This window comes from Amborella trichopoda, chromosome 8 (assembly GCF_054954075.1).
Source record: "Amborella trichopoda isolate Santa Cruz 75 chromosome 8, AtrichopodaSantaCruz75HAP2 v2.0, whole genome shotgun sequence".
NCBI lineage: Eukaryota > Viridiplantae > Streptophyta > Magnoliopsida > Amborellales > Amborellaceae > Amborella > Amborella trichopoda.
This window is the reverse complement of record NC_142343.1, coordinates 15,934,771-15,959,897: the sequence shown is the minus strand read 5'-3', so window position 1 is coordinate 15,959,897 and position 25,127 is coordinate 15,934,771.

Here is a 25,127-nt window from a genome sequence, read left to right as displayed (position 1 = left end):
AAAATTTTATTTAATATTAAGATAGGCAACACTAGTTACGCCCAGTGGATAGTACTTGATATCTCAATAGTTCCATTCATAGGAATCATATTATTCTGTCTAAATTATTATAAAATTTTACAATCATTAATACAGTATAACAGCTTGCTGTTTACATATCTGTTATAATCTCTGATCATAATCTTTCAAATACTCTTGAAAACCTGAAACATAAAATCCAATAAATAAACAGTTGTAAAATAGGCACAAATGACAGTGCTTTAGATCCTGGCGCAAAGTGGTATCAGAGCCATACAGTGATACACTGTCAACAAAAATTACAACAGTAGAACTATTCCACAGTGGAACTGTGCAAACAGTTACGACTGAAGAATTTGTAAAACTGTTCTTTTTACTTCATAAGTTAAGGTAAAGATACATTTTACTATAAGAAACCAAGTGAGATTGACCACCAAGAAAGTTGGTCCGAGAGTTAAGACAAGAGACAAGTGAACGCCGATGCGAAAAGTACCGCCAAGGCCAGGAGAGCCGCTTAGGGAAAAAAGCTAAGGCCACTGAATGTCTAGATTGTCATTATCCCAACCTACGGATGACAAATCTCATAAAGAATCTTACTGGTAAAACTGTACCTTCATCTTCAAAACTTAGAGTTAAGAATAAAGAACAAATTATTATAAATGATATTGAGGAAAATATTCAAAATTGGAATATTCCTAAGGTACCAATTCATGATGTCTATAATAAAGGATCATTTAAACTTAAGATGGGTTATGCCATCAAGACTGTAGAAGAAAGTCTATCAGTAACACAACATCAAGAATACTTTCACCTACTCTCGAAAAAAGTAATAGAAAAACATAAAGAAAATAATTACAAATATTTACACATTGGCCTCATCCAAATAGCCGTAAAACCTTTGACCCGATTAGGGTTGAACACTTCTGTGCTTGTATGCCTAAGAGATACAAGACACAATATATTCACCAACTCTCTACTAGGCATGGTTGAATCCAGCCTATGTAGCGGTCCAATTTATTTTAACTGTTTTCCTAATTTTTCTGTTTCTTTAACCGACCCAAATATACTAGATATATTAACAATAAATCTCAAAACACATGGATTCAATATGGTCCATGGTTCACAAAAACTTGCTATAGTATATAGAATATATTATAAAGTCATGAATACATTAAGTCCCAATACCTTAAAACTTGATCAAAAGGATCAAACAATTTTATTCCAAACAAATATAGAAAAATCTAATATGATAGTTCCAAAAACCATAAAATGGTCAGATATAATTCTACCTCAATCATGGGCATTACAAAATGCCAATCAACCACAAGAAATTCCTCAACTTCATAATATTCCCAACCATATCATAGAGCATATAGATGGTCATGTAGAAATACAATTCCAAACTACAAATTTATAAGTACAGGATGATATTGAAATAAATAGGAAGAGAAATAATAAACATAACATACCAAGTAGAAAATCAATTTCTCACAACCCAAATGTTATTATATTACCTTCTCCTAATCAAATGTCTTCATCCAATTCATCTAGTTCATCCAATTCAAACATACAATTTCAAGGAACTCATCCCACAACTTCTAATACTGAACCCAGTATAGAAGAATTACAAGACTTCCAAGTTTGTACATTACAACTTGAAGAAGATATGAATGAGAATCAATATTCAGAAGAAAATATAGCAGCCTATCTAGCAGCTAAGCTAGAAAGGAAACAAAGAAAAATAAATAAAGATTTTATTAAAAAAGAATATTTATCAGAAGAAAATAAAAATATACGAGAATGGTATTTAAAAAGATTTCAGCCACCTAGACTACTGGAATTACTACATAAAAAATATAATAAATTTTTACACAAAGAAAGATTAAATATAGGATTTTTCCATTGGCTAAGAAATATGTGTTTAGAGAAAAATATTACTATTCCTTCCTTCGATAAAATTCAAACAATAGAAGAGAAGACATATATAAGTACTGATGGTACTACAACAGCTAGTATACATCCACCTGAAAAAAGTATTATACTTAAAACAGGTATTCCAAAAAAGAATGAGCCTGTACACTCCTCATCTTTCTATGATATAGTGGCTACACCATACAAAGCCATACCTAAAGAAATAAATAAAAAACAGGAATACATACCTCATATTGTAGAACAAAATAATTATACAAACCTATATCTACAATCTCTTGGAAAGCAAACTGAACGAATAGAGAGAATAGTATCCAAGGAAACATCTACTATATCTCCCATTCCTAAATCAGTATTATAGTGCCATGATGGATCATGTGTCCTAAAAACCTTATAATGGTTTTGAAAAGTGTAATCTTTTTGGCAGAAACAACTAAAACTGCCTAGCTTACAGCATGGATAAAAGTGTTAATATGTTTAATGTGTTGGTCTATAGAATCGGAGAATATTAAGACATCATCAATATGATAAAAGAAAAGCTGTCATCCCTGAGCATGAAAAAATGATGCTCACAGAAGAAGAACCCATCATAGAGGATACAATCCAAAATCAGGAAAAAGCATTTATGGATACGACACCTCTAATGGACACCATCAATAAAATAGCTTATGGAAAATATTGGAAACCCATAACAGCTTTACCTTATCATAAGAGACCTACTCCTGTTGATATTCAAATGGAAGAAGATTCAATCCAACAGGCAGTATCTTATTCTGGAAGATCAATAGTTAACTGGCAAATTGATGGCCTATCTGAATTAAAAATATTAGATGTCATGAGACATATGACCATGTATGCCTCTGCAAATAAAATGGCAGGCAACCATGATCAAGAAGTTGCCAAAGCAATAGTAAATGGATTTACAGGATGGTTACGGGGATGGTGGGATTTTTATATGGATGATGATACCAAACAAAGAATTCTGAATAAAACTAGACAATGGACAGGAAGAAATGAACAAAATCAAGAAGTGATATATACAGAAAGTGATGCTGTGAATACCCTGATATATACAATCACTTTACATTTTGTAGGCAGTACCTCATTACTAGCAGCAAGATCAGAAGATCTGCTTTCTAACTTACGCTGCCCTACTTTGTCTCAATATAAATGGTATAAAGATGTATTTTTCTCAAGACTTTTAATACGAGAAGACTGTCAGCTAGACCATTGGAAGGAAAAATTTATAGCTGGTCTTCCATATCTATTTGCGGAGAAAGTCAAAGAAAGACTTCGCAAGAAACATAATGGAATAATAGTATATTCATTATATACACTCGGAGAACTCTCCGCAGAAATATGTGCAGAAGGCTTAGCCCTATGCACCGATATGAAATTAAAACGACAAATAGATAAACAAAAGCTCACCAAGAAAAAAGAACTTGGAGATTTCTGTGAGCAATTTGGCTATTACTTAGATAGAAAAAATATGTCGGATTACATCAAAAAGAAGAAGAAAAAATACAAAAAAGAAAAATATAAATCCAAGAGAAAAAATAAAGATAAGGATCAGGAGTATTATAAAAAGTTCAAAAGAAAATTAATTAATAAATTTTCCCCAAATACAAAGAAAAGGAAAAAACTCCCAGTATGTTATAAGTGTGGTAAAATAGGACATTATAAACACCAATGTAAATTAAAAAAGAAAATAGATTCATTAAATTTAGATGATACAACCAAATCAAAATTAAAAAATATAATTTCTTATGATTCTTCCTCTTCCACTTCAAGTGAATCTTATACAGAATCCTCAGAGGATTGTAAGTGTCCATTACCTGAACATAATGTTCATACACTTACACAAGAAGATAATTTTATTCTAGACATTATAGATAAAATAACTGATCCTGATGAGAAAAGAGCTATCATTACCCAATTTATCAATATTACAAAAAATAAATCAAAATCATTATCTATCATTAAAAATCCAGATGAATATAATTTCTCTGCTATTATCAAACGAGTAAGTGATCAACACACTTCTCAAAAGGAACCTACAATTTTTTATCTCAAAAAAGAGATTAAAGAAATAAAAACTGAAATAGTACAATTAAAAGGAAGAATTCAAATATTAGAATTACAACAAATGTCTCAACAAGATTCTGAGACAGATGAAGTAGAATTCAATGAATTAATACAAGATAATCCAATAGAAACTATAGAGTCCTCAGAAGAACCAACAATACCAATTCCTTCTGTTAATTTGATAAATAAAATAGTCGTACAAAAATGGTTTGTTCAAGTCAAAATTATAGTTGCAAAAAATTATAGTTTCGAAACATCAGCTCTTATAGATTCAGGAGCTGACCTAAATTGTATAAATGAAGGACTTGTACCTTCTAAATATCTTGATAAAACTACTCAAATATTAAATACAGCAGATGGCAGTAGGTTATTTATCAAGTATAAATTATCCAACGCCTCTGTATGCAACAATCATCAATGTATTGATACACCATTTATTATGGTTAAAGGATTAAGCCAATCAGTAATCTTAGGAGTTCCATTCCTAACAGTGCTCTATCCTATAACCATTGATGAAACTAGAATTTCATCAACAATTCAAAATATTCCAATACATTTCAACTTCATACATAAACCGAAATTAAAAGAATTAAATAATGTCAAAAGTCAATTACAAGACAAAGAAAAATTTCTTTGCACACTTAAACAGGAAGTTAAATACAAAGTAATTGAAGAACAAATACAAACACCTTCAATACAACAAAAAATTCAATCAATACAAAAACAAATAGAAACATCAATATGCAGCGAACATCCTAATGCTTTTTGGGATAGGAAAAAACATAGTATAAGCTTACCATATGAATCAAACTTCACTGAAAGCCAAATCCCTACTAAAGCTAGGCCCATACAAATGAATACTGTTTTGTTGGAACTATGTCGAAAAGAAATAGCAGAACTCCTACAAAGAAAGCTCATACGACCAAGTTCTTCACCTTGGAGCTGTGCAGCTTTTTATGTTAATAAAAATGCTGAAAAAGAAAGAGGAGTTCCTAGATTGGTTATAAATTATAAACCATTAAAATGGATAAGATACCCAATTCCAAATAAAAAAGATTTATTAGATAGAGTTGCTCAAGCATGTATATTTTCAAAATTTGATATGAAATCAGGATACTGGCAAATCTAGATCCAAGAACAAGATAAATATAAAACTGCATTTAATGTTCCATTTGGTCAATATGAATGGAATGTAATGCCTTTCGGTTTAAAAAATGCACCATCAGAATTTCAAAAAATAATGAATGATGTATTCAACTCTTATTACCATTTCATGATAGTCTATATTGATGATGTCTTAATATTCTCCGATTCTATAGACCAACACATTAAACATATTAACACTTTTATCCATGCTGTAAGCCAGGCAGGTTTAGTTGTTTCTGCCAAAAAGATTACACTTTTCAAAACCAATATAAGGTTTTTAGGACACATGATCCATCATGGCACTATTATTCCAATAGACAGATCTATAGCTTTTGCTGATAAATTTCCTGATAAGATTCTCGATAAAACTGAATTACAAAGGTTTTTAGGATGCCTCAATTATGTTAGTGATTTTTACCCTAACCTTGCAATGGATTCTAAACCATTATATGATCGACTCAAGAAGAATCCTCCTCCTTGGTCTGACATTCATACAAGAGCAATACAGGTAATAAAGAGTAAGGTCAAAACCTTTGAATGCCTCACTCTTCCACATCCTACTGCTTTGAAAATCATTGAATGTGATGCCTCTGATAAAAGACTTGGTGGCATATTAAAACAACAAATTGATTCCAAAGAACAATTATTACGATATACATCTAAGGCTTGGAATTCCACCCAATTAAATTACTCAATGGTCAAAAAAGAATTATTAGCCATTGTTCATTGTGTTACAAAATTTCAAAGTGATGTTTTAAACCAACATTTTCTCATACGCACTGATTGCAAAGCAGCCAAAGATATTCTGCAAAAAGATGTCAAAAACTTGATTTCTAAACAAATATTTGCCCGATGGCAGGCTATTCTCTCTGCCTTCGATTTCTCTATTGAACATCTTCCCGGGTCTTCTAATTCTTTACCCGATTTTCTGACCCGTGAATTTTTGCCGGGGGGGGTAACACTGACGCCAACGACGAATCACCACTTTCACTTGCACTTCAATTATTCCAAGATAACCTATCTGATAAGGATCTTTCATCCTTAAATATGGGCTCCCGAGGCAATACTCGCCGGGGAAAACAACCCATGCATTCTTTAGTTCCATATGAAGGGGAACCTTCACCCCTGAATATTCGCTCACCATCTCAATCCCCAGTTCATCAAATTACATACCCAGAAGCACGAACTTCAACTCCTACATTCTCACCAGCCCAGTCAAAATCCACTCTTCCTACCAACACTCCAAGATCAGAATACATTGAAAGAGCCTTTCTAATGGACATTACCATTGATGAACATCAGGTTCACATGGATCCAAGCAAGCTTACACCATTATACCTACTGAATCATCTTAATCCTATCAATGGGGTTAAGACCCGAGAGTATTACGAAGCCATTCTAATGGAAACAGGGTCCATCTCTGTTGTCCACTACTTTCAACAGAATACCCGAATCATAGCCTATTCAAAAGTACAGATAAAGAAACTTCTTCCTTATACTGAGTGGGGTTCAAATCCCGCACAAGGAAAGAAATTACAAAATCCTGAATTTTCTTATAAGTATTTTAAATATGCTGAGTACATAGAAGCTTGGCACAAATTTTTCTATTATCAAAACCCTAACAATACTCATAGCTGGTATTTACAGTTCCGGCTACCAATTTTTGAAAGGTTCCCCACTTGGTTTCAAAACTGGTATTTTGTGTGGGGATCAACTACTATGATTTTACCTCCTGCTTTTAAGGAGTTGCAGGAACAATTTATACAATACAATAATATCAATAATTCAGTTGACACTCACCTTTACTTCATGGCCTTGTATCAAATCCCTTGGATTATGAAATGGGATTATACCATATCACCCAATACTTCCAATGATTATACATACATCCCGCGTTTGGGAAAAACTATCTCTGTGAAATGGTGGGATATCTTTCAAATGGATCTTACCAAAGCTACTCCAAAAAGAATACCACCGAAAGCACCTACATACCAGGAAAACCCAAATACTTCAAACACTTCTTTTGATTTTCCAACCTATCTTCGAAATATGCTTCAAACCAACCCACATGCCTCCAAGGAAGAAATGGAGAAACAAATGAAAGAAATCTTCGCTGAAGCAGGAAGAAAACCCACATCTTCCGAAGAAACAGTTCAGTCTTCTCCACTACACACCAATAGGTACCTCCAACTCAGTCAGAAGGATCCAGAAGAAACAGATCCAAAAAAAACGGATCCGGAAGAGGATGATCCAGAAGAATTCAGTCAGAGACCATGACTCCATCATCCATGACATCACCATCCAGAAGCAATAAGCGACAAATAGCAAGACATCATATGGGACAAATAAGGGTCCCACTACCGACAGCAAAGACTGTACTCCAATTGTAATAAGGCCAAAAGAGCCACTATGCATAGATGCTTTTACTTTTTTGTTTTTGTCTTTTTGTACAACGAGCATCCTCTTATGCTCTTAATTTTGTCCACTAGCACCTCTCTCTCTTCTTTGTCGCATTCTGCCGACACCCTGTCCTCTCTTCTTTGTCGCATCCTGCCGACACCTTGTCCTCTCTCCTTTGTCGCCTTCCGTCGACACTCTCTCTCTCTTTTGTCCTCTCTTGCCCACTAGGGTTTGCCAGCTGGTCCACCTGAGCCCAAAAGATTCCCTTCAAGCCTTATAAAAGGAAAGCCTCGCCTCGTCTTCAAGACAGGGCCTAACTTTTCCCCTCTTCTCCTATCCTCATCCTCAACCTCTGAGCTTGAGCCTCCTAAAAAACCTCTGAGCTTCTTTCTCAACCTTTCAGCTTGAGCCTCCTAAAACGTCTAAGCTTCTTTTTCAACCTTTACGCCTCAGCAGCTCTGCACCTAAACCCCAGACCTCAGTAACCCTGTTACCTGAACCATTACAGACCTTTGAGCCTTAAACCTCAACAACCCTGTTATCACAGCAAGACCTCTGCATCTCAGAAACCTTGTTACCTGAACCCTTTACAGACCTCTGAACCATAAACCTCAACAACCTTGATTTCACAAACCAAACCTGTGCAAACCTCTGCAACAGTTCATACCGTTCCTATCTGAAGCTATCTTCACCCTCATAGCTCAACCAGGTTCTCTCTTACCTCACTCTATTACTTATGTGTGATTGTAATATCCAAGATTTACCTTCATACTGCCCTCATCACTGGAAACTATTTTCCAGTTACTGTTTATGTGCTCAGTAAGTCTCCTGTTCTAAATTCCTCTCTGTTTTATTTCTCTGTTTTTAGTTCCCTGTTTTCATGTAATATCTTCTCTGTTTTCATTTTCATATAATATCTTCTCTGTTTTCATTTTCATGTAATATCTTTTCTCTTTTCTGAATTATCTCCTTGTAAGCAGACGTGAATATTAATAAAGTATGCTAGTGTGAAAGTGGTGATTCGTCGTTGGCGTCAGTGTTGCCCCCCTGCAAAAATTCACGGGTCAGAAAATTGGGTAAAGAATTAGAAGACCCGGGAAGATGTTCAATAGAGAAATCGAAGGCAGAGAGAATAGCTTGCCATCGGGCAAAGATTTGTTTAGAAATCAAGTTTTTGACATCTTTTTGCAGAATATCGTTGGCGGCTTTGCAATCAGTGCGTATGAGAAAATGTTGGTTTAAAACATCACTTTGAAATGTTGTAACACAATGAACAATGGCTAATAATTCTTTTTTGACCATTGAGTAATTTAATTGGGTGGAATTCCAAGCCTTAGATGTATATCGTAATAATTGTTCTTTGGAATCAATTTGTTGTTTTAATATGCTACCAAGTCCTTTATCAGAGGCATCACATTCAATGATTTTCAAAGCAGTAGGATGTGGAAGAGTGAGGCATTCAAGGGTTTTGACCTTACTTTTTATTACCTGTATTGCTCTTGTATGAATTGCAGACCAAGGAGGAGGAGTCTTCTTGAGTCGATCATATAATGGTTTAGAATCCATTGCAAGGTTAGGGTAAAAATCACTAACATAATTGAGGCATCCTATAAACCTTTGTAATTCAGTTTTATCGAGAATCTTATCAGGAAATTTATAATAACTGGCTTACAGCATGGATAAAAGTGTTAATATGTTTAATGTGTTGGTCTATAGAATCGGAGAATATTAAGACATCATCAATATAGACTATCATGAAATGGTAATAAGAGTTGAATACATCATTCATTATTTTTTGAAATTCTGATGGTGCATTTTTTATACCGAAAGGCATTACATTCCATTCATATTGACCAAATGGAACATTAAATGCAGTTTTATATTTATCTTGTTCTTGGATCTGGATTTGCCAGTATCCTGATTTCATATCAAATTTTGAAAATATACATGCTTGAGCAACTCTATCTAATAAATCTTTTTTATTTGGAATTGGGTATCTTATCCATTTTAATGGTTTATAATTTATAATCAATCTAGGAACTCCTCTTTCTTTTTCAGCATTTTTATTAACATAAAAAGCTGCACAGCTCCAAGGTGAAGAACTTGGTCGTATGAGCTTTCTTTGTAGGAGTTCTGCTATTTCTTTTCGACATAGTTCCAACAAAACAGTATTCATTTGTATGGGCCTAGCTTTAGTAGGGATTTGGCTTTCAGTGAAGTTTGATTCATATGGTAAGCTTATACTATGTTTTTTCCTATCCCAAAAAGCATTAGGATGTTCGCTACATATTGATGTTTCTATTTGTTTTTGTATTGATTGAATTTTTTGTTGTATTGAAGGTGTTTGTATTTGTTCTTCAATTACTTTGTATTTAACTTCCTGTTTAAGTGTGCAAAGAAATTTTTCTTTGTTTTGTAATTGACTTTTGACATTATTTAATTCTTTTAATTTCGGTTTATGTATGAAGTTGAAATGTATTGGAATATTTTGAATTGTTGATGAAATTCCTGTTTCATCAATGGTTATAGGATAGAGCACTGTTAGGAATGAAACTCCTAAGATTACTGATTGGCTTAATCCTTTAACCATAATAAATTGTGTATCAATACATTGATGATTGTTGCATACAGAGGCGTTGGATAATTTATACTTGATAAATAACCTACTGCCATCTGCTGTATTTAATATTTGAGTAGTTTTATCAAAATATTTAGAAGGTACAAGTCCTTCATTTATACAATTTAGGTCAGCTCCTGAATCTATAAGAGCTGATGTTTCGAAACTATAATTTTTTGCAACTATAATTTTGACTTGAACAAACCATTTTTGTATGACTATTTTATTTATCAAATAAACAGAAGGAATTGGTATTGTTGGTTCTTCTGAGGACTCTATAGTTTCTATTGGATTATCTTGTATTAATTCATTGAATTCTACTTCATCTGTCTCAGAATCTTGTTGAGACATTTGTTGTAATTCTAATATTTGAATTCTTCCTTTTAATTGTACTATTTCAGTTTTTATTTCTTTAATCTCTTTTTTGAGATCAGAAATTGTAGGTTCCTTTTGAGAAGTGTGTTGATCACTTACTCGTTTGATAATAGCAGAGAAATTATATTCATCTGGATTTTTAATGATAGATAATGATTTGGATTTATTTTTTGTAATATTGATAAATTGGGTAATGATAGCTCTTTTCTAATCAGGATCAGTTATTTTATCTATAATGTCTAGAATAAAATTATCTTCTTGTGTAAGTGTATGAACATTATGTTGAGGTAATGGACACTTACAATCCTCTGTGGATTCTGTATTGGTTTCAGTGGAAGAACTATCTGTTCCTATAAAATCAAGGTCGTTACTATCTATGTCTTCTGTATAAGATTCACTTGAAGTGGAAGAGGAAGAATCATAAGAAATTATATTTTTTAACTTTGATTTGGTTGTATCATCTAAATTTAATGAATCTATTTTCTTTTTTAATTTACATTGGTGTTTATAATGTCCTATTTTACCACACTTATAACATACTGGGAGTTTTTTCCTTTTCTTTGTATTTGGGGAAAATTTATTAATTAATTTTCTTTTGGACTTTTTATAATACTCCTGATCCTTATCTTTATTTTTTCTCTTGGATTTATATTTTTCTTTTTTGTATTTTTTCTTCTTCTTTTTGATGTAATCCGGCATATTTTTTCTATCTAAGTAATAGCCAAATTGCTCACAGAAATCTCCAAGTTCTTTTTTCTTGGTGAGCTTTTGTTTATCTATTTGTCGTTTTAATTTCATATCGGTGCATAGGGCTAAGCCTTCTGCACATATTTCTGCGGAGAGTTCTCCGAGTGTATATGATGAATATACTATTATTCCATTATGTTTCTTGCGAAGTCTTTCTTTGACTTTCTTCGCAAATAGATATGGAAGACCAGCTATAAATTTTTCCTTCCAATGGTCTAGCTGACAGTCTTCTCGTATTAAAAGTCTTGAGAAAAATACATCTTTATACCATTTATAATGAGACAAAGTAGGGCAGCGTAAGTTAGAAAGTAGATCTTCTGATCTTGCTGCTAGTAATGAGGTACTGTCTACCAAATGTAAAGTGATTGTATATATCAGGGTATTCACAGCATCACTTTCTGTATATATCACTTCTTGATTTTGTTCATTTCTTCCTGTCCATTGTCTAGTATTATTCAGAATTCTTTGTTTGGTATCATCATCCACATAAAATCCCACCATCCCCGTAACCATCCTGTAAATCCATTTACTATTGCTTTGGCAACTTCTTGATCATGGTTGCCTGCCATTTTATTTGCAGAGGCATACATGGTCATATGTCTCATGACATCTAATATTTTTAATTCAGATAGGCCATCAATTTGCCAGTTAACTATTGATCTTCCAGAATAAGATACTGCCTGTTGGATTGAATCTTCTTCCATTTGAATATCAACAGGAGTAGGTCTCTTATGATAAGGTAAAGCTGTTATGGGTTTCCAATATTTTCCATAAGCTATTTTATTGATGGTGTCCATTAGAGGTGTAGTATCCATAAATGCTTTTTCCTGATTTTGGATTGTATCCTCTATGATGGGTTCTTCTTCTGTGAGCATCATTGTTTCATGCTCAGGTATGACAACTTTTCCTTTGTCAGATGACTCAGGTATTTGAGAAGTGATGGTTGGTGGAGGAATATTGAGTTGAGATGAAGGTATTCCTTTCAGATCTGGTTGGGAGAGTTTGGAAATTAATTGATCCATAAAGGATTTATTATTTTCTCCAATGTGGAATTTATTTTTATTTAACTCAGGAGGTGGTTTGAATAATACTGATTTAGGAATGGGAGATATAATAGGTGTTTCCTTGGATACTATTCTCTCTATTCGTTCAGTTTGCTTTCCAAGAGATTGTAGATATAGGTTTGTATAATTATTTTGTTCTACAATATGAGGTATGTATTCCTGTTTTTTATTTATTTCTTTAGGTATGGTTTTGTATGGTGTAGCTATTATATCATAGAAAGATGAGGAGTGTACAGGCTCATTCTTTTTTGGAATACCTGTTTTAAGTATAATACTTTTTTCAGGTGGATGTATACTAGCTGTTGTAGTACCATCAGTACTTATATATGTCTTCTCTTCTATTGTTTGAATTTTATCGAATGAAGGAATAGTAATATTTTTCTCTAAACACATATTTCTTAGCCAATGGAAAAATCCTATATTTAATCTTTCTTTGTGTAAAAATTTATTATATTTTTTATGTAGTAATTCCAGTAGTCTAGGTGGCTGAAATCTTTTTAAATACCATTCTCGTATATTTTTATTTTCTTCTGATAAATAATCTTTTTTAATAAAATCTTTATTTATTTTTCTTTGTTTCCTTTCTAGCTTAGCTGCTAGATAGGCTGCTATATTTTCTTCTGAATATTGATTCTCATTCATATCTTCTTCAAGTTGTAATGTACAAACTTGGAAGTCTTGTAATTCTTCTATACTGGGTTCAGGATTAGAAGTTGTGGGATGAGGTTTTGATGTATATGTTGGAATTACGATATGATCTTTTGTCCTATGTGTTCCTTGAAATTGTATGTTTGAATTGGATGAACTAGATGAATTGGATGGAGACATTTGATTAGGAGAAGGTAATATAATAACATTTGGGTTGTGAGAAATTGATTTCTACTTGGTATGTTATGTTTATTATTTCTCTTCCTATTTATTTCAATATCATCCTGTACTTGTAAATTTGTAGTTTGGAATTGTATTTCTACATTACCATCTGTATGCTCTATGACATGGTTGGGAATATGATGTTGAGGAATTTCTTGTGGTTGATTGGCATTTTGTAATGCCCATGATTGAGGTAGAATTATATCTGACCATTTTATGGTTTTTGGAACTATCATATTAGATTTTTCTATATTTGTTTGAAATAAAATTGTTTGATCCTTTTGATCAAGTTTTAAGGTATTGGGACTTAATGTATTCATGACTTTATAATATATTCTATATACTATAGCAAGATTTTGTGAATCATGGACCATATTGAATCCATGTGTTTTGAGATTTATTGTTAATATATCTAGTATATTTGGGTCGGTTAAAGAAACAGAAAAATTAGGAAAATAGTTAAAATAAATTGGACCGCTACAAAAGGCTGGATTCAACCATGCCTAGTAGAGAGTCGGTGAATATATTGTGTCTTGTATCTCTTAGGCATACAAGCACAGAAGTGTTCAACCCTAATCGGGTCAAAGGTTTTACGGCTATTTGGATGAGGCCAATGTGTAAATATTTGTAATTATTTTTTTTATGTTTTTCTATTACTTTTTTCGAGAGTAGGTGAAAGTCTTCTTGATGTTGTGTTACTGATAGACTTTCTTCTACAGTCTTGATGGCATAACCCATCTTAAGTTTAAATGATCCTTTATTATAGACATCATGAATTGGTACCGTAGGAATATTCCAATTTTGAATATTTTCCTCAATATCATTTATAATAATTTGTTCTTTATTCTTAACTCTAAGTTTTGAAGATGAAGGTACAGTTTTACCAGTAAGATTCTTTATGAGATTTGCCATCCGTAGGTTGCAGATAATGACAATCTGGACTTTCAGTGGCCTTAGCTTTTTTCCCTAAGCGGCTCTCCTGGCCTTGGCGGTACTTTTCGCATCGGCGTTCACTTGTCTCTTGTCTTAACTCTCGGACCAACTTTCTTGGTGGTCAATCTCACTTGGTTTCTTATAGTAAAATGTATCTTTAACTTAACTTATGAAGTAAAAAGAACAGTTTTACAAATTCTTCAGTCGTAACTGTTTGCACAGTTCCACTGTGGAATAGTTCTACTGTTGTAATTTTTGTTGACAGTGTATCACTGTATGGCTCTGATACCACTTTGCGCCAGGATATACAGCACTGTCATTTGTGTCAATTTTACGACTTTTTATTTATTGGATTTTATGTTTCAGGTTTTCAAGAGTATTTGAAAGATTATGATCAGAGATTATAACAGATATGTAAACAGCAAGCTGTTATACTGTATTAATGATTGTAAAATTTTATAATAATTTAGACAGAATAATATGATTCCTATGAATGGAACTATTGAGATATCAAGTACTATCCACTGAACGTAACTAGTGTTGCCTATCTTAATATTAAATAAAATTTTAAATTGCATAACAGGCAGACAGACATAAATTCACACTAGCATACTTTATTAATATTCACGTCTGCTTACAGGGAGATAATTCAGAAAAGGGAAAAGATATTACATGAAAATGAAAACAAAGAAGATATTATATGAAAATGAAAACAGAGAAGATATTACATGAAAACATGGAACTAAAAACAGGGAAATAAAACAGAGAGGAATTTAGACCAGGAGACTTACTGAGCACATAAACAGTAACTGGAAAATAGTTTCCAGTGATGAGGGCAGTATGAAGGTAAATCTTGGATATTACAATCACACATAAGTAATAGAGTGAGGTAAGAGAGAACCTGGTTGAGCTATGAGGGCGAAGATAGCTTCAGATAGGAACGGTATGAACTGTTGCAGAGGTTTGCACAGGTTTGGTTTGTGATATCAAGGTTGTTGAGGTTTATGGTTCAGAGGTCTGTAAAGGGTTCAGGTAACAGGGTTTCTGAGATGCAGAGGTCTTGCTGTGATAACAGGGTTGTTGAGGTTTAAGGCTCAAAGGTCTGTAATGGTTCAAGGTAACAGGGTTACTGAGGTCTGGGGTTTAGGTGCAGAGTTTCAGCAAAGGCTGCTGAGGCGTAAAGGTTGAAAAAGAAGCTTAGAGGTTTTAGGAGGCTCAGGCTGAAAGGTTGAGAAAGAAGCTCAGAGGTTTTTTAGGGGGCTCAGGCTCAGAGGTTGAGGATGAGGATAGGAGAAGAGGGGAATAGTTAGGCCCTGTCTTGAAGACGAGGCGAGGCTTTCCTTTTATAAGGCTTGAAGGGAATCTTTTGGGCTCAGGTGGACCAGCTGGCAAAGCCTAGTGGGCAAGAGAGGACAAAAGAGAGAGAGAGTGTCGACGGAAGGCGACAAAGGAGAGAGGACAAGGTGTCGGCAGGATGCGACAAAGAAGAGAGGACAGGGTGTCGGCAGAATGCGATAAAGAAGAGAGAGAGGTGCTAGTGGATAAAATTAAGAGCATAAGAGGATGCTCGTTGTACAAAAAGACAAAAACAAAAAAGTAAAAGCATCTATGCATAATGGCTCTTTTGGCCTTATTACAATTGGAGTACAGTCTTTGCTGTCTGTAGTGGGACCCTTCTTTGTCCCATATGATGTCTTGCTATTTGTCGCTTATTGCTTCTGGATGGTGATGTCATGGATGATGGAGTCATGGTCACTGACTGAATTCTTCTCGATCATCCTCTTCCGGATCCGTTTCTTTTGGATCTGTTTCTTCTGGATCCTTCTGACTGAGTTGGAGGTACCTATTGGTGTGTAGTGGAGAAGACTGAACTGTTTCTTCGGAAGATGTGGGTTTTCTTCCTGCTTCAGCGAAGATTTCTTTCATTTGTTTCTCCAGTTCTTCCTTGGAGGCATGTGGGTTGGTTTGAAGCATATTTCGAAGATAGGTTGGAAAATCAAAAGAAGTGTTTGGAGTATTTGGGTTTTTCTGGTATATAGGTGCTTTCGGTGGTATTCTTTTTGGAGTAGCTTTGGTGAGATCCATTTGAAAGATATCTCACCATTTCACAGAGATAGTTTTTCCCAAACGCGGGATGTATGTATAATCATTGGAAGTATTGGGTGATATGGTATAATCCCATTTCATAATCCAAGGGATTTGATACAAGGCCATGAAGTAAAGGTGAGTGTCAACTGAATTATTGATATTATTGTATTGTATAAATTGTTCCTGCAACTCCTTAAAAGCAGGAGGTAAAATCATAGTAGTTGATCCCCACACAAAATACCAGTTTTGAAACCAAGTGGGGAACCTTTCAAAAATTGGTAGCCGGAACTGTAAATACCAGCTATGAGTATTGTTAGGGTTTTGATAATAGAAAAATTTGTGCCAAGCTTCTATGTACTCAGCATATTTGAAATACTTATAAGAAAATTCAGGATTTTGTAATTTCTTTCCTTGTGCGGGATTTGAACCCCACTCAGTATAAGGAAGAAGTTTCTTTATCTGTACTTTTGAATAGGCTATGATTCGGGTATTCTGTTGAAAGTAGTGGACAACAGAGATGGACCTTGTTTCCATTAGAATGGCTTCGTAATACTCTCGGGTCTTAACCCCATTGATACGATTAAGATGATTCAGTAGGTATAATGGTGCAAGCTTGCTTGGATCCATGTGAACCTGATGTTCATCAATGGTAATGTCCATCAGAAAGGCTCTTTCAATGTATTCTGATCTTGGAGTGTTGGTAGGAAGAGTGGATTTTGACTGGGCTGGTGAGAATGTAGGAGTTGAAGTTCGTGCTTCTGGGTATGTAATTTGATGAACTGGGGATTGAGATGGTGATCGAATATTCAGGGGTGAAGGTTCCCCTTCATATGGAACTAAAGAATGCATGGGGTTTTTTCCCCGGCGAGTATTGCCTCGGGAGCCCATATTTAAGGATGAAAGATCCTTATCAGATAGGTTATCTTGGAATAATTGAAGTGCAAGTGACCATGTATGCCTCTGCAAATAAAATGGCAGGCAACCATGATCAAGAAGTTGCCAAAGCAATAATAAATGGATTTACAGGATGGTTACGGGGATGGTAGGATTTTTATGTGGATGATGATACCAAACAAAGAATTCTGAAAGACAATGGACAGGAAGAAATGAACAAAATCAAGAAGTGATATATACAGAAAGTGATGCTGTGAATACCCTGATATATACAATCACTTTACATTTTGTAGGCAGTACCTCATTACTAGCAGCAAGATCAGATGATCTGCTTTCTAACTTACGCTGCCCTACTTTGTCTCATTATAAATGGTATAAAGATGTATTTTTCTCAAGACTTTTAATACGAGAAGACTGTCAGCTAGACCATTGGAAGGAAAAATTTATAGCTGGTCTTCCATATCTATTTGCGGAGAAAGTCAAAGAAAGACTTCGCAAGAAACATAATGGAATAATAGTATATTCATCATATACACTCGGAGAACTCTCCGCAGAAATATGTGCAGAAGGCTTAGCCCTATGCACCGATATGAAATTAAAACGACAAATAGATAAACAAAAGCTCACCAAGAAAAAAGAACTTGGAGATTTCTGTGAGCAATTTGGCTATTACTTAGATAGAAAAAATATGCCGGATTACATCAAAAAGAAGAAGAAAAAATACAAAAAAGAAAAATATAAATCCAAGAGAAAAAAAAAAGATAAGGATCAGGAGTATTATAAAAAGTCCAAAAGAAAATTAATTAATAAATTTTCCCCAAATACAAAGAAAAGGAAAAAACTCCCAGTATGTTATAAGTGTGGTAAAATAGGACATTATAAACACCAATGTAAATGAAAAAAGAAAATAGATTCATTAAATTTAGATGATACAACCAAATCAAAATTAAAAAATATAATTTCTTATGATTCTTCCTCTTCCACTTCAAGTGAATCTTATACAGAAGACATAGATAGTAACGACCTTGATTTTATAGGAACATATAGTTCTTCCACTGAATCCCAATACCTTAAAACTTGATCAAAAGGATCAAACAATTTTATTTCAAACAAATATTGAAAAATCTAATATGATAGTTCCAAAAACCATAAAATGGTCAGATATTATTCTACCTCAATCATGGGCATTACAAAATGCCAATCAACCACAAGAAATTCCTCAACATCATATTCCCAACCATATCATAGAGCATACAGATGGTAATGTAGAAATACAATTCCAAACTACAAATTTACAAGTACAGGATGATATTGAAATAAATAGGAAGAGAAATAATAAACATAACATACCAAGTAGAAAATCAATTTCTCACAACCCAAATGTTATTATATTACCTTCTCCTAATCAAATGTCTTCATCCAATTCATCTAGTTCATCCAATTCAAACATACAATTTCAAGGAACACATAGGACAAAAGATCATATCGTAATTCCAACATATACATCAAAACCTCATCCCACAACTTCTAATCCTGAACCCAGTATAGAAGAATTACAAGACTTCCAAGTTTGTACATTACAACTTGAAGAAGATATGAATGAGAATCAATATTCAGAAGAAAATATAGCAGCCTATCTAGCAGCTAAGCTAGAAAGGAAACAAAGAAAAATAAATAAAGATTTTATTAAAAAAGATTATTTATCAGAAGAAAATAAAAATATACGAGAATGGTATTTAAAATGATTTCAGCCACCTAGACTACTGGAATTACTACATAAAAAATATAATAAATTTTTACACAAAGAAAGATTAAATATAGGATTTTTCCATTGGCTAAGAAATATGTGTTTAGAGAAAAATATTACTATTCCTTCATTCGATAAAATTCAAACAATAGAAGAGAAGACATATATGAGTACTGATGGTACTACAACAGCTAGTATACATCCACCTGAAAAAAGTATTATACTTAAAACAGGTATTCCAAAAAAGAATGAGCCTGTACACTCCTCATCTTTCTATGATATAATGGCTACACCATACAAAGCCATACCTAACGAAATAAATAAAAAACAGGAATACATACCTCATATTGTAGAACAAAATAATTATACAAACCTATATCTACAATCTCTTGGAAAGCAAACTGAACGAATAGAGAGAATAGTATCCAAGGAAACACCTACTATATCTCCCATTCCTAAATCAGTATTATTCCACCTCCTGAGTTAAATAAAAATAAATTCCACATTGGAGAAAATAATAAATCCCTTATGGATCAATTAATTTCCAAACTCTCCCAACTAGATCTGAAAGGAATACCTTCATTTCAACTCAATATTCCTCCACCAACCATCACTTCTCAAATACCTGAGTCATCTGACAAAGGAAAAGCTGTCATATCTGAGCATGAAACAATGATGCTCACAGAAGAAGAACCCATCATAGAGGATACAATCCAAAATCAGGAAAAACCAATTTTGAATATTTTCCTCAATATCATTTATAATAATTTGTTCTTTATTCTTGACTCTAAGTTTTGAAGATGAAGGTACAGTTTTACCAGTAAGATTCTTTATGAGATTTGCCATCCGTAGGTTGCGGATAATGACAATCTGGACATTCAGTGGCCTTAGCTTTTTTCCCTAAGCGGCTCTCCTGGCCTTGGCGGTACTTTTCGCATCGGCGTTCACTTGTCTCTTGTCTTAACTCTCGGACCAACTTTCTTGGTGGTCAATCTCACTTGGTTTCTTATAGTAAAATGTATCTTTACCTTAACTTATGAAGTAAAAAGAACAGTTTTACAAATTCTTCAGTCATAACTGTTTGCACAGTTCCACTGTGGAATAGTTCTACTGTTGTAATTTTTGTTGACAGTGTATCACTGTATGGCTCTGATACCACTTTGCGCCAGGATCTACAGCACTGTCATTTGTGTCGGTTTTACGACTGTTTATTTATTGGATTTTATGTTTCAGGTTTTCAAGAGTATTTGAAAGATTATGATCAGAAATTATAACAGATATGTAAACAACAAGCTGTTATACTGTATTAATGATTGTAAAATTTTATAATAATTTAGACAGAATAATATGATTCCTATGAATGGAACTATTGAGATATCAAGTACTATCCACTGGGCGTAACTAGTGTTGCCTATCTTAATATTAAATAAAATTTTAAATTGCATAACAGGCAGACAGACATAAATTCACACTAGCATACTTTATTAATATTCACATCTGCTTACAGGGAGATAATTCAGAAAAGGGAAAAGATATTACATGAAAATGAAAACAAAGAAGATATTATATGAAAATGAAAACAGAGAAGATATTACATGAAAACAGGGAACTAAAAACAGAGAAATAAAATAGAGAGGAATTTAGAACAGGAGACTTACTGAGCACATAAACAGTAACTGGAAAATAGTTTCCAGTGATGAGGGCAGTATGAAGGTAAATCTTGGATATTACAATCACACATAAGTAATAGAGTGAGGTAAGAGAGAACCTGGTTGAGCTATGAGGGCGAAGATAGCTTCAGATAGGAACGGTATGAACTGTTGCAGAGGTTTGCACAGGTTTGGTTTGTGATATCAAGGTTGTTGAGGTTTATGGTTCAGAGGTCTGTAAAGGGTTCAGGTAACAGGGTTTCTGAGATGCAGAGGTCTTGCTGTGATAACAGGGTTGTTGAGGTTTAAGGCTCAAAGGTCTGTAATGGTTCAGGTAACAGGGTCACTGAGGTCTGGGGTTTAGGTGCAGAGTTTCAGCAAAGGCTGCTGAGGCGTAAAGGTTGAAAAAGAAGCTTAGAGGTTTTAGGAGGCTCAGGCTGAAAGGTTGAGAAAGAAGCTCAGAGGTTTTTTAGGAGGCTCAGGCTCAGAGGTTGAGGATGAGGATAGGAGAAGAGGGGAAAAGTTAGGCCCTGTCTTGAAGACGAGGCGAGGCTTTCCTTTTATAAGGCTTGAAGGGAATCTTTTGGGCTCAGGTGGACCAGCTGGCAAAGCCTAGTGGGCAAGAGAGGACAAAAGAGAGAGAGAGTGTCGACGGAAGGCGACAAAGGAGAGAAGACAAGGTGTCGGCAGGATGCGACAAAGAAGAGAGGATAGGGTGTCGGCAGAATGCGACAAAGAAGAGAGAGAGGTGCTAGTGGACAAAATTAAGAGCATAAGAGGATGCTCGTTGTACAAAAAGACAAAAACAAAAAAGTAAAAGCATCTATGCATAGTGGCTCTTTTGGCCTTATTACAATTGGAGTACAGTGTTTGCTGTCGGTAGTGGGACAAATATATATATATATATATATATATATATATATATATATATATATCGGAAAGAGCTGAGATTAGCCCATTAGCTCAGATTAGCCCACTAGCTCATATGAACAATATATATATATATATATATATATGAGAAAAAGATCATGTCAGCCCATGGGCTCATGGAACATTGTAAGCCCAACGGCCCAGATTGAATCTGAACCAATCCAATGATCATAATTGTATTTCGTATTTTAATTTTATTTTCTACAAATCCAAATTACTTGAAATTTAGAGCTCTTATTATTCATGAATAGTATAATCTAATAAACATATAAAAGAAATAGTTTGCATAAATTAAATTGACCAAAATACCCATAAAAATTCTCGGAGTATATTGGTCAATTTATTTTATGTGAATTAATTTCATAATATTTTTATTAGGTGTGTCTTGATGAGAAGAGTTTATGCTCCAAATTTTATACTATTCAGATTTATATAAAAATATTAAAATTATATTACCGATATATAGTCATGACCTTTAGATCGTCCCAGATTCAATATGGGCTATTGGGCTTTTTCTATTCTATCAGCTAGTGAGCTCACCCTAGCATCGTCCACACACACACACACACACACACACACACACACACACATATATATATATATATATATATAAACCATTGTTTTGATGCCCAAATGTCCTCCAATTGATAATCTCAACATCAACATACATGGACATGAGAAAAAAAATGGATTTCAAGTTTGGAAATAGTGTATTTTTTGTAACGCATTTTTGGACCTTCAATTTTCAACATTTTCAAGTTTTTATAGATCTACCGATCTACATTATTTTTGTAGCTTTAAACTTTATAAATAAAGATGAAAATATATTTTAAGGCTATAACAAGGATTTCAATATTGAAACTGCATTACTGTAGGGTTTGTCCAAAGTTAAAAACCCTTCAAAATGCAAAAGTTAACGTTATAAGGTGTTGTAATGTGGGTGTTTATCAAAACGACCATTACTTTTTTATTTAAAAATTATTTTAATAGTTAACTTTACCATTGAGAAAGAAAAAATTTGAAATTTTTATACGTACAATAACATTTTCGAAGTTAGTGTCCTAAAACTTCATTTATAGAGCGCTATTGTCTTTTAGTAAAAATTTCAGTTTTACCCCTTTTAGAGATGACAAAAGTACCCAATATCTTGTAGTGATATTTACAAAATTATTCTTACTTACCATTAATCTTTGTAATTTGAAGGATTGTGAGCTTTAGATTATATATATATATATATATATATATATATATATATATATATATATATATATATATATATATATATATATATATATATATATATATATATATGAGAAAAGTTTATATAGTGCTGAGTTTCTAAACAATCAAATTAGAACCTACGTAAAAATTATTACTAGAAGAGGTTGTTTTGATGCCTAAATATACTCAAATTAATTATCTCGACATTAAGATGCATGGACATGAGAAAAAAATGGATTTTAAGTTTTGGAAATAATGTATTTTGTAACGAATTTTTAGACTGTCAAATTTCAAGATTTTCAAGTTTTCATAGATTTGTCGATCTATACTATTTTTGAAGCCTTAAAATTTATAAATAAAGATGAAAAATATATTTTAAGGAAAAGTTTATATAGAGCCGAGGCTCTAAACAATCAAATTTGAGACTACCTCAAAAATTTCACTAAAAGCAGTTGCTTTGATGCACATTTCTTCACATTGATCATCTCGACGTCAAGATGCATGGACAAGAGAAAAAAATTAATTGCAAGTTGTGGAAATAGTGTATTTTGTGCGTTTTTGGACCGTCAATTTTCAAGTTTTCATAGATAAGCCGATCTGCCCTATTTTTAAAGCTTGAAACTTTATAAATAACTATGAAAATATATTTTAAGGCTATTACAAATATTTTCAATATTGAAACCACAATTTTCGACACTATTTGAAGGTAGGCTCTAATTTGATTGTTTAGAGCTTAGGCTCTATACAAACCGCACCCTATATTTTACGGCTATCACAAAGATTTGCAGTATTGAAACCAATTTCTCGAAACTATTTGAAGGTAGGCTCTAATTTGATTGTTTAGAGCCTAGGCTCTATACAAATCTCATATATATATATATATATATATATATATATATATATATATATATGGAAAATGTAAAGATTAACCCACTAGCTCATATGAATATATGAGCCTAACGGTCTAGATTGAATCTGGGCCGATCTGATGGTCACGACCTCATTTCGTATTTGAATTTTAGTTGTTTTTCTACTAATCCAAATAATTTAAAATTTTAGGAGTGTATTCTTCTCATCAAGTTATACCTAATAAAAAAAATTTCAAAAATAATTCATAAAAAATAAATAGACCAAAATACCCCCAAAACGTTTCAGGTGTATTTTGATCAATTAGTTTTTTGCAAATAAATTTTTTGATATTTTTATTAGATTCTTCTATTCTTTAAGAATACACATTTAAAATTTAAAATTATTTTGATTATAAAAAAAACATTAAAATTAAAATACGAAATGAGGTTATGACAATCAGATCGGCTCAGATTCAATCTGGGCCATTGGGCTCATATGGGAAAAGATGAGATTAGGTGGGCCTATATATATATATATTCATATGGGAAAAGATGAGATTAGGTGGGCCTATACATAGATATATAAGAAAAGTCTTCCCAACGCCTATAGGTAAAATTGAATAGTAATTTCGCCTACCCTCATCACCGTCCAAAGTTCGTTGCTCGGTCACGATTGTTTGGTAGTATTTTATTTTTCATTTATTTTTTACAAATCAAAATGACGTGAAATTTGGAGTGTATATACATCTCAGTGACGCGCATCAAATCAAAATATAAAAACAATAATTCACAAAAAACCTTTTGACCAAAATACCCTAGAAAATTTTCGAGGGTGTTTTGATTAAGTTTTTTCATGTAAAATATTTTTTGATATTTTTTCGTAGATTCAATTATTTTTTATGAATACGAGCCATTAAATTTTAGATCTGTCCAAAAAAAAATAAAACACTATCAGACAATCGTGACAGTGTGATGAACTTTGGACGGTGATGAGGGTAGACAAAATCACTATTCATTTTCGCCTATAGGCGTTTTATAGTATCTTCCTATATATATATATATATATATAAAAGATGCTAGGGTGAGCCTACTAGCTCATAGGAAAAAATGAGCCCAACGGCCTTTTTCTAAGAAAATTTGGGCCGATCTGACGATCATGGATGTCCGATAGTGTTTGAATTTTACTTTTTTTTTCCTACAAATCCAAATCACTTGAAATTTTAGGCGTGTGTTCATAAATAAAAGGCGAATATTTGAAAAATATTTTACATGAAAACATTGACCAAAATACCATTATAAATTTTTAGGGGTATTTTGGTCAATTTATTTACAGATAAATTTTTTTATATTTTTATTTGGCACGTATTGATGAGAGGAATATACATGTAAAATTTCAAATGATTTGGATCTGTAGAAAGTAAATTAAAATTCAAATACTATCAGACATTTGTGATCGTCAGATCGGCCCAGATTCAACTTGGGCCGTTGACGCATTTAGCTTATCTAAGCTAGGCTGCACACTTTAGCTTTTTTCATGTATATATATTGGCAAAGTTTACATATGGT